This window comes from Callospermophilus lateralis, chromosome 3 (genome assembly GCF_048772815.1).
Source record: "Callospermophilus lateralis isolate mCalLat2 chromosome 3, mCalLat2.hap1, whole genome shotgun sequence".
NCBI lineage: Eukaryota > Metazoa > Chordata > Mammalia > Rodentia > Sciuridae > Callospermophilus > Callospermophilus lateralis.
Window position 1 is genome coordinate 95,909,279 of NC_135307.1, and position 12,390 is coordinate 95,921,668.

A 12,390-nucleotide genomic window follows, 5' to 3' on the forward strand; every position below is an offset into this window, starting at 1 on the left:
TTGGTGAGTCTTACTATCCCCTCTGCTGCCTAAGACTGGGGGAGAGGGGTTGGTGGCGGTCTGTTGGCTATCTAACTATTGCAATTCCAGAAGCTTAGACCATTGGTATAGACCTGAGGCATAGGTGGTAAGTCTATGCCTGGAACTGTATTTTGCTGTGGAGGGCCTGTGTTTTAAATCTAAGGTATGAACTTAACTTATTCTCTTTCCCCAAGCAGCAGGCATCTCCACCCTGCTTGGAGTTGAGGGAGGGATGGTACTTGCAACTCTCGTTTCTGTTTTTTCAATGCATCTTTTTATTATTATTATTATTGACATACACTATGGTCTCACCTGGCTTCCTTAGCTCCAGAAAGGGTAGTTCAGGTGTGAACAGCAGTTCAACTTGGTATATGGGGGAAGATAGTTGCCAGAGGATCTTATTCAGCCACCATCTTGCTCTACCTTGAAGAACTTTTCCTTTGCATTCTCAGCATGGCTAACTAGTACAGGAAGTCTAGTTTTTGGCCTATCTCAGCCTTCATTGTGATTTTTTCATTAAATTTAAATCATCTCTAGGTGTGTTTTTTTTTTAATTTAAAATGACAAACGTGGGACTCTTCCTTTCACATGAATACTTAAGAGAACATTGTAAGGTTAAGTGGCCTAATTTCAATAATTGTTTTGTCTCAAGGAATAAGGAAGTCCAAGGAGCAGGACAGAGATGAAGGATTGGCCATTTTGGTGGAGGAATTAAAACACACAGATTTATGTATTAAAGCTCATTGTCTTAAATGCTTCCAGTTTGAACCAGGCATAGTAGCCCACGCCTAAAATCCCAGATACTCAGGAGGCTAAGGCAGGAGGATCTCAAGTTCAAGGCCAATCTCAGCAATTTAATGAGACCCCATGTCAAAATAAGAAAGGGCTGGAGATGTAGCTCACCCTGGGTTCAATCCCTAATACCAAAAAAAAAAAAAAAAAGTTAGGAGGAGCTCCCAATTTGTAGAGCCCAAAACAACTACAATTATAATAGTTTTTAATGTTTCCTTTTTTTTTTTTTTACTTATGCTATCAGAGATAGAACCCAGTGGCACTTTATCCCCAGTCCTTTTTTTTTTTTTTTTTTTTTTTTTTGGTGCTGGGGATTGAACCCAGGACCTTGTGCATGCAATATGATTTTGATTTTTTTATTTTGATCAGTGTGCCTACCACCTGGCAGCAATTACAGTAGCAACCTCAGTGAATACTGATTATAGATCGACATAACATTTAATAATACAGAAAGTATTTGAAATATTGAAAAAATTACAAAAATATGACAAGCAAACATGAAGTGAGCACATACTACTGAAAAAATAGTGCCAATAGAGTTGCTTAAGGCACAGTTACCAGAAACCATCAATTTACAAAAAGAATATCTGCAAAGCTTAATAAAATGAAGCATGCCTGTGTGTATAGTACAGCAAAATTTAACACATGTCTACACTGAAGTATATAAAGAAGAAACCAGATTTTGTGGCACTTGTAGTTAAAAATAAGTCAGATCCAAGAAAGGACTGGCCCATTAAAGTCTTACATGGGTTCTGGGTACTGAGAGCCCCTTAATTCCTTCAAACACCCAACCAAGGGGAAAAAAAGAACCATACTTAGGCAAATACAGACCCAACTATGCTTAAAGCAATCTCTTGCTGACTAGCCTAGAGTTGATCATGTGGCATAGACTTTCAGTTTCATGGTATACTTCCCCTGCCCCTAGGTTTCTGCTTCTCCAGGACAGAGAGAACTAAAGATATAGTTAATAAGAGCACAAACTCCAGTTTTATCCACAGAGATGTTCCTTGACCAGAAAAAAAATAAAGTGATACTAAAGAAACTATACCATGTTTGATTTTGATTCACACTACAAGTCAATAAAAAAATTATAAAGGCATCCATGTAAAACAAAAGAAAAAAATCTGCATGACAAATATGTGTGTATGTGCGTGTGTGTGTGTGTGTGTGTGTGTGTGTGTGTGTGTGTAAACAAAGTCAAAAAAGCAGATCACTACTTGGAAAAAATAAGGAATATCTATAAGCACTGATAGGGAATTCTCTCCAGTTTAAAGTATATTTAATTATAGATTGTTTTATTATTTGTTAAAATTTTATTTATTTATTTTTGGTACCAGGGATTGAAACCAGAGGCGCTTACTACTGAGAAACATCCCAAGCCCTTTTTTTTTCTTCTTTTTTAAATTTAATTAATTTATTTGTTCTAATTAGTAATACATGACAGCAGAATGCATTTTGATTCATAGGACACAAATGGAGCATAATTTTTAATTTCTCTGGTTGTACACGTAGAGTCACACCATTCATGTCATTGTACATGTACCTAGGGTAATGATGTCCATCTCATTCCACCATCTTTCCTATCACCCTTTTTATTTTTAATTTTGAGACAAGGTCTCACTAAGTTGCTTAGGGCCTCACTAAGTTGCTGAGGCTGACTTTGAACTTGTGATCCTCTTGCCTCAGCCTCCCAAGCCACTGAAATGACAGGCATGTACCACCACACTTGGCAGATAGATTGTTTTTTAAAAGGTGCAGAAATTGTATGTAGTGTGATATCTTTTTTTTTTTTAAGTGTTAGGGATACAACCCAGGGCCTCATACATGCTATACCACTCTATGACTACCACTAAGCTAATCCCCAGCCCTTAACATTCTACCTTTGTATGCATATATACACATGCATGTATTGTATTTGCATAAATAAATTCCCAAAGGCTCCCTAAGTTATCAATCGAAGTGATTACCCATAAGGTAAGTCCGTGAGACAGTGATGGAAGCAATACTTTCCAGTGTACACCTTCTGATATTGTTCTTTTTTTTAACCCATATAAATAAAATGTATTTCCTGTTTGTTTTGTTTTGTTTTGTTTTAAAGAAGAGTCAGGGATGTGACTCAGTGGCAGAGAAGTTGCCTAGCATGCATGAGGCCCTGGGTTCAATCACCAGCATTACAAAAAAAAAAAAAAAAAGAGGTGGAGGGGCTTTCTCCCATCTATAAATAGAAACATCAAAACTAAGAGTTAAGAACCTCTAAGGGGCTGGGGTTGTGGCTCACTGGTAGAATGCTTGCCTAGCATGTGTGAGGCACCTCAGCACCACATAAATAAATAAATAAATAAATAAAGGTATTGTGTCCATCTACCAAAAAAAAATTTAAAAAAAAAGAAATTTTGAGATTGCCTAAAATGGTTTCCTCATTTTAAAAGAGAAAATGAGGGAATATAAGCATGACATCTTCTACTTGATTTAGCATATCTGCTTTATTACAGAGCTAGAATATAAATTTCTTCATGAATGCTGTGTACTCTAGTCCTTACTGATTTTCTTTTTCACTAACTTATTAATGTCGTCACAGTGTTTGGCCCATAACTGCTTTGTTTAATAATTTATCAAGTGTTCACTAAGTACTGGGTGTATTGCTAAGTTTCTTGAATGCAGAGCTGTTGATTGGAATTCTGTGAGCAGAGGTATGAAGTTTTAATCCTTGTTCTAACATATAACAAAAAGTCAATAAGGCTTCTAATCTATTCACCTACCCAAGTTGAAACAATTTAAATTTTCTTTCTGCTATGATTTGGATGTGTCCCCTAAAATTTCATGTGTTAGAGAATTAATTCCCTATCTAATTAGTTAGATGAGGGCATGATGGCATTAGTGGCTTTATAAGAAGAGCAGGTGGCACCAGATGTAGCATGTTTGCTCTGTCTCACCATGTAATGCCCGGTGCTGTGTAATGATGTCAGGAGAAAGCCCTTACCAGAAGCTGAACTGACACCAGTGTGTGCTCTTGGATTTCCGTCCTCTAGAACTGTGAGCCAAGTAAACTTTTATTCTGTATAAATCACCCAATCTGTGCTATTCAGTAACAGCAACAGAAGCAGACTAAAACGAACATTTGTAACAAAACATGGGGCTTTTGCTATACTAACAGCTGACAATGTAGAAGTGGCTTTGGATCTCTGTAATGAGAGCAGAGGCTGAAACAGTTTTGAAATAAATGCTTGAAAAAAGCTTGTATTGCTTTTTTCTTGTATTGCGGTGGAGCTTTAAGGGTGATTCTGGTGAGGGTTCAGAAGAGACCAGGAAAAGTCTGGAACTTCACCAAGATTATCTAAGTAATTGTGACCAGAATGTTACTAAAGATGTGGACAATAAGGGCCATCTGATGATGTTTCAAATGGAACTGAGGGAAAAGTATTAGAAACTAGAGTAAAGACCATCTTTGTTTTAAAGTTTCAAAAACATTGCCTGCTTTGTGTTGATGCCCTAGAAATTTATGGAATGCAGAACTTAAATATCTGGTATGGGAAACTTCTCGGCAACCAAGCATTGGAGTTGCTGCTGGCTACTTTAAATCACTTACAATGAAATGACAGCAAAGAGATGCCTCTGCTCCCCACATTCCAGGCCAGCACCCCTCAGCCACTCTAGCTGGGTCTCAAGCCCCAGGTGCAGCTCAGCTCACCCCCGAGGGGGGCACAACCTACAAATCTCAGCAATGTTCATATGGTATTAATCCTGAAGACCTACGGAATGCAAGAGTTGTGGGAATATGGCTTCCCCCATCTAGGTTTCAAAGGATGTTGTGAATGGCTTGAGGACTCAATCAGAGACTCTCACAGAGATGGAGTTCCCACTAGGGTGATACCTAGTATGGGAACATGATGCCACAAGACTCCAGAACTGTGGAGCTATCAGTGTGCATCTCCAGCACGAAAGGACTACAGTAATAGGACTCTAATCAGAGAGCTGAAGTGTGTGCTGATCCTAGGAAAGCCATGGAGATGGGGCTGTCAGATGTCTAGGGGTCCCAACAGTGTGCCCAGAATCATAGAGATGGAATCAGGTTATTCTCAAGCCTTCAAACTTAATGTTGTTTTGCTGTTGGATTTTACACTTACTTGGAACCTTTTACTCCTTTATTCTTGCCTATTTCCCCCTTTGGAATGGGGATGTCTACATTATGCCTGTCCTATCATTGTATTTTGGAAGGAGATAACTTGTATTGATTTCACGGGCTCATAGCTAGAGGGAATTTCCTTTGAGATGAATTGTGTCTTGAGTTCCTTTTTGTTTTAATCATTTTCTAAGACTATGAAGTCTAAGTCTCAGGTATTAAAAAATACCTGAGACTGGAAAATTTATAAAGAAAAGAGATTTATTTTGCTTCCAGTTGTGGAGAGCCAAGAGTATGGCACTAGCATCTCTTCAACTTCTGGTGGAGGACCTTAAGCTGTGAATTGTGATGAAAAAGCAGGAGGAAAGTGATCATGTGTGAAAGAACACATATAGAAGAAAGAAAGCAAGACAAAACCAAACTAACTTTTATAATAACCCTCTCTTATGAGGGGGGTCTTTTAGAAAAGACTCTACTCTTCCATCCCGTTGTCTCCTGTTGTTGTTGTCAACAGATGACACTATGCCAGACTGTCAGTGTCTCCACCTCACTCCACCTGGCATTGGAGACTAAACCCAGGGACACTCATTTCACTCAGGAATATGAGGTGGAAAGAGTTTGTCCTGAAGAACCATACATTCTGGCTTTCAAGTCCTGGTTCTGTCATTCTCCAGCTATATGATATTGAATAAGCACTCTGAGCTTCACTTTCCTTATTTGCAAATTTAAAATAATAATTCTCATCTCATAATGTTGTGGGGAAATTAAAGATATTGCACACAAAAATCTCTGTCATTAAGAAACTACTCTAAATAGATGACCCTTCTTTTCCACAAAGCCATTTATGAATTGATAAAGAAGTAAATGAACAGCTTTCCCAAGCAGCAATACTTACCTTATTTATAGAACCTGTACTACCAGTTTCTGAAGACAGGGGCAAACTCAGTCTCTCTTAGTAGCTTGCCTTTGCCTGTCTCTAGCACTTCAGTTTAGGAACATCATTTTCTGAAGGTGTGGCTATAATATCCTGAGCTGAAGCCAAGTCTGGGTGTGCCAATGATATAGGGAGCCTACTTAAGGGAACTCTTACTAACCTGAGTGTCTGAGGATGTACACTATTAACATATGTTGTTTTTTTTTTAATTAAGAGAGAATTCTGGGCTGGGGATATAGCTCAGTTGGTAGAATGCTTGCCTCTCATGCACAAGGCCCTGGATTCAATCCCAGAGAGAGAGAGAGAGAGAATTCTTAGGGAGAAGTGAAGTGGAAAAGTTCGGTTTGGACACACCAATTGTTTTGGTTAACTTATTCATCACTGTGACCAAAATACCTGACAAGAACAACATAAAGGAGTAAAAGTTCATCTGACTCCCAATTTCAGAAATTCAGTCCATGGTCAGCCAATCCTGGCTCTGGACCCAAGATAAGGAAGAACATCATGTTGCAAGGGCATGACAGAGGAAAAAAGCTCAGACATGGCCACAGGAAGCAGACAGAAAGAGAGACAGAGAGCTCCACTGACCAGGGACAAAATATGAACCCCAAAGGCATACCCAAGTGACCTACCTCCTCCAGCACGACTCTACCTGCCTACAGTTACCACTCAGGTCATAAAGCTCTCATAATCTAATAATTTCACCTCTGAACCTTCTTGCATTGTCTCACATATGAGCTTTTAGGGGATACCTCATATCTAAACCATAACACTAATTTGAAAAATCAATAAGAGTTCTGGGCCTAGCACATGTGAGGCACTGGGTTCGATCCTTAGCACCACATAAAAATAAACAAGTAAAATAAAGGCATACTGTCCATCTACAACTACAAAATTTTTTTTTAAAGAAGAGATCAGTATTTGTAGATTGGTACAAAAATTCACAAGATAAGCCAAATGGCTAGGGATAAATGGGAAGTGAGAAAGCAGAAACAACAAATGTGATGACTATGTGCATTTTGGCACTGTGGAAAGTGGCAGATGAGGGAAGTGATTGAGGATTCTCAGTGTAGGGTGAATTGGGCAGAGTGAACTTGTGTGTAGGTTGAAAGGAAACTTATAACGCAGATTTAAAAACTGAAGTTAAAATAAGAGGAGATAAATGATGCAGAAAGATTACTGTATCGGGGTATTGATGGAGTGGTTAGTCTTGGAAAGATAGGAAATAATTCTGTGACAGGAACTTCTAATCATAGGAGATAAAAGAATCTACTTCAGATGATGTCACTTTTCCCTCTCTGTCTTATTTTATTTTTTACAGTCCCTTGGCAGTTAATCCAATTTTTGACCGTCTTACAACATGGCCTTCTTAGTAAGGAACACTTGACTGAAGTAAGGTGGGAGTTGTGTAATTGCTTTCCCTAGTATTCCTGCTGCAGACAGCTGTTTGTTCAACTACTTCAGATTCATATCACAGTACTCTGGTTTTTCATAAATAGCTCTTTAATTTTGATAGTCAGTGATTTTTACAACTTCCAACTCACACATCTTTAAAAACATAAGGAAAGCAACAAATCCTTTAGAAGAAAACATAACTTAATGATCTTAGAACAGGATTTTTAAAAAATTAAAGCATTATAACTATACATAGTAGTCAGGTTCATTTTGACAAAATCATACATGCATGGAATTTGATTTGATTTAAATTCCCATTCTCCCCCTTTCACTCCCTTCCTCTCTCCTCCTAATTCTCCTTCCTCTACTCTACTTATCTTCCCTATATGATATCCAATCCCCCCTTACCCGACTCTTCACCATCTTTTCCTTATTTTGCTATAGCTTTCACATATGAGAGAAGACTTTTGACCCTTGATTTTTCTGAGTCTGGCTTTTTTCACTTATGTTCTCCATTTCCCTCTATTTACTGTCAAATGCCATTATTTTTTTCTTCTTTATGACTGAGTAAAATTCCACTATATATATATATGTATATATATATATATATATACATATATATATATATATATATATATATATAGAAAATTCTATTGTGTGTGTGTGTGTGTGTGTGTGTGTGTGTGTGTGTACGCCACATTTTCCTGATCTATTTATCTCCTGATGGATATCTGGGCTGATTCCAAAATTTAACTATTGTGAATTATGCTGCTGTAAACATTGAAGTGGCTATATTGTTTTAGTATGCTGATTTTAGTTCTTTAGGATAAATACCAAGGGGTGAGTTAGTTGGGTCATATGGTGGTTCTATTTCTAGTTTTTTGAGGAATCTCCACACAGCTTTCCAGAGTGCTTGTATTAATTTGCAGTCCCATCAACAATGGATGAGTCATTTTCCCCCACATCCTTGCCAGCATTTATTGTTATTTGTTTTCTTGATAATTGCCATTCTGACAGAAGTGAAATGAAATCTTAGTGTAGTTTTGATTTCCATTTTTCTGATTGCTAGAGAAGTTGAACATTTTTTTTCATGTAAATTTTTTTTGGCCATTTGTGTTTTTTCTTTTTAAATTTTTTTTTTTTTAGTCATTGATGGACCTTCATTTTATTCATTTATGTAATGCAGTGCTGAGGATTAAACCCAGTGCTTTATACATGTGAGGCAAGTGCTCTAACACTGTGCTCTAACCACAACTCCAGCCCTGAGTTTTTTTCTTTTGAGAACTACAATTTATAGACTGGGTTATTTGTTGAGTTTTTTTTTGTTGTTGTTGTTGTTGTTGGTGGTGGTGGTGGTGGTGGTGGTTGGTTGGTTTTTTTTTGTTTGTTTGTTTGTTTGTTTTTTTGTGTTTTTTTTTTTTGCATTTTTTAAATTGTTTTTAGTTGTTGGGCACAATACATTTATTTATTTATTTATTTATTTATTTATTTATTTATTTTTATGTGGTTCTGAGGATTGAACCCAGCACCTCACACATGCTAGGCAAGCACTCTACCACTGAGCCACAACCCCAGCCCCTGGCATTAAGTTTTTTGAGTTCTTTATATATTCTGGATATTAATCCACTGTGAAAGGATCAGCTAGCAAAGATTTTCCCCCATTCTGTAGGCTCTCTCTTCAAGCTCTTAATCATTTCCTTTGCTATACAGAAGCATTTTTTTCCCCTAAGAATTTAACCTTTATTTTATTAATTTGTGTTTTATGTGGTATTGAGGATTAAAGCCAGTGCCTCACATGTGCTAAGTAAGTACTCTACCACTGAGCTACAACCCCAGCCAGAAGCTTTTTAGTTTTGTGGCACCCCCACACATTGATTCTTAGTTTTATTTTTTTAGTTTTGAGGGTCTTATTGAGGTAGTCAGTGCCTGCACCTATATGATGGAGTGTTGACCTTATGTTTTCTTCTAGCATTTGAAAGTTTCTGCTCTAATTCCTAAGTTTGTGATCTATTTTAATTTGATTTTTGTGCAGGGTGAGAGATAGGAATCTAATTTCATTCTTCTACATAGAGATATCCAGTGTTCCTAGCATCATTTGTTGAGGAACAGTATGTTTCTTAAAATCAACACTAAAAACCATTAAATAAAGGAAAAAAATATGATAATTGAGACTACTAAACAATTACATAATTTTTGGTCACCAAAAGGCAAGTTATAGAATTAAGGAAGACATGCTAATATGTAAATTAAAAAGACTAATAACCAAAATAGAGAATTTCTACAAATCAATCAGAAAAAGACAGCCTGATAATAAAATGGGCAAATAACATGAAAAAGCATTTTATAAAAGACTATTATTTTAATACTTTTAAAGGTACTCAGTTTATTTAGTCATCCAAAAAATGTACATTACAACCAAAATGACTACATATACACCAAAACAGCTACAACAAAAAGAGAAAACATATCAAGTGTTGGCAAGAATTTAGAGTAATATAAACTCTCATAGACCACTGGTAGGAGTGTATTAGTACAACCACCTTGAAAACTGGTTGTATGTACTAAAGCCAAGCAAATGTCATCCTGTGGCCCAGAAGTTCCAGCCTTAGGTATATACTCAGCAGAAAAAAAAAACTGGATTAGGCAGGATTAAGTGACCAACACATGAATTTTCAAAAGGGACAAAATATTCAAACTATAGCATACGTCATTATATATTTTCAAAACCTGTAGACAATACAACACTAAGAGTGAATTCTAATGTAAACCATGGGTTTTTGTTGATAAGGATGTGTCATGTTCATTCATGGAACTGTAAGTTCTATAACCACCATGTCACTATGGTGTCAGATGTTAATGATGGAAACTCTGCATTTTCTGCACAATTTTACTGTGAGCCTAAAACTGCTGGGGAACGTAAACAGACAAAAAACAAATAAAAAGAAACAAAAATGAATGAATAAATTGTGATATTAGTTACACAGTATATTTCTGCTCTATGATTAGAATGAGTGACCCAACACCACACACAATATGGGTGAATTATACAACATAATGATGAAGAAGCCAGAGACAAAAGAGGTCAACAACAAGCAAAGATTATCTTTGCTATTAGAAAAAAGGATAGTGTTTACCCTTGGTATGTGACTGGGGGTTCAATGTAGCAAATGCAAGGGAACAAAAGAGAGATGTCTGGCATGTGGGTAATGTTATCTTTTTTAACCTAATAGTAGTTAAATAAGTGCATTGAATTTGTGAAAATTCATTGAAATGTACATTTATAGCTGGGTACGGTGGTACACACCTGGAATCTATTACTGGAGAAGTTGAGGCAGGAGAATTGCAAGCTGGAGATCAGCCTGGGAAATTTAGCAAGACCTTGTCTTAAAATTTTAAAAGGGCAGGGTGTGGGCTGGGGATGTGGCTCAAGCGGTAGCACGCTCCCCTGGCATGCGTGCGGCCAGGGTTCGATCCTCAGCACCACATACAAACAAAGATGTTGTGTCTGCCGAAAACTAAAAAATAAATATTAAAAACACTCTCTCTCTCTCTCTCCCTCTCTCTTAAAAAAAAAAAAAAAAAGGGCAGGGTGTGCTGGGGATGTAGTTCAATGGCATAGCCCTTGCCTAGCATGAATGAGGCTCTTAGTTCCATTCCCAGTACCACAAAGAAGGGGGGATGTATGTTTATGATTTGTGTGCTTTTTTCATATGCAAAACATTGTACTTCAGGGCTTTTTTTAAAAAGTGAAATCTCAAATTTTCTTATTGTGAATTAAGACAAGATCAAAATTTTAATTTGTCGTTTTTTCTGATTTATCTATTTATTGAAATGATTTATGCTTTTCATTAGTTTCTTCCTTCCCAAGCTCTAACTACCCTGTTCTCCACATCTTTAGACGTTTTAATGATCTTCACAATACATAACATTACACCAAATTTTGGGCTCTTTGACTCCTCTAACTCTCATAGAACAATTGGTTTCCCTTAAAATTTAAAATACTAATGAAATTTCTCAAGTAATAAGATGAATGATAACATCCATTTAGTTTGGAATCCACAACCATAAGGAAAAGTTCAACATGCCAGGTGTGGTGGCACAATCCTGTAATCTCAGCAACTCAGGAGGCTGAGGTTGGAGGATCACAAGTTTGAGGCCAAACTGGGAAATTTATTGAGACTCTGTCTTAAAATGAAGAAATATAAAGATTTAGGGGTGTAATTCAGTTAGCACCTCTGGTTTAATCCCCAGAACTGCAGGGAAGGGAGGAGAGAAAGCCCAGCACTAATATAACTATGGATATGCAGTTTGGTTAGTGCCTTGGTAACTCTTGTTGCCACATTCTAGCCTTCTGGTCTCCTTGAGGATATATGAACATTATAGCAAGTTCAAGAGAAAATAATAATATCATGGAGAAGAATGGAGATCAAGATTCTTTTGTGGGGGGTGTTAATAACATCCTTATTCATAAGTTATTTACCATTTAGGAGAAAGATCTATATAAAAATACCTCCAATACAGACATCTGGATGATAGAAGGAGACAAACTAAATGAGTTAACTTTTATAAAATAAAAATAAGCTTAATATAACAGATTCCTGATTTTAAAAATAATTGACGCTTCAGAGAATGTGCAGATTTGTCAGAATCACATTTCACCCTAAATATTGTTTGGAGAGAAATGGCATTCTTTGTGTATTGGATTCTTTCGATGTAGTATTGGAGGTATTGGACACAATACCTTTATTTTATTTATTTATTGTTATGTGGTGCTGAGGATCGAACCCAGCACCTCACACGTGCTAGGTGAGCACTCTACTGCTGAGCCACAACTCCAGCTCAAGAAATGGCATTTTAAACAATGTTCCATTTCTAATCTAAGAACAAAGTGTATCTTTCCATTTTTTCTCCTGTTTCTTATGTAAAGTTTTAAAGGTTGCTTCTTTAGGTTCTACCTGTTTCTTATTAGGTTAATTAATTTCTAATTAACAGAAGTAGATTTTGAGATTCTTGGGACTCTGGTGCTCCCCAAGGAGCCCAAGTGGGAGGTAAGTGGATCCTTTTTTTCTTTTTAAATTATGCATTTCCTAGTATAATTGAGGAAGGAACAGATTCTTCCAATTCACAT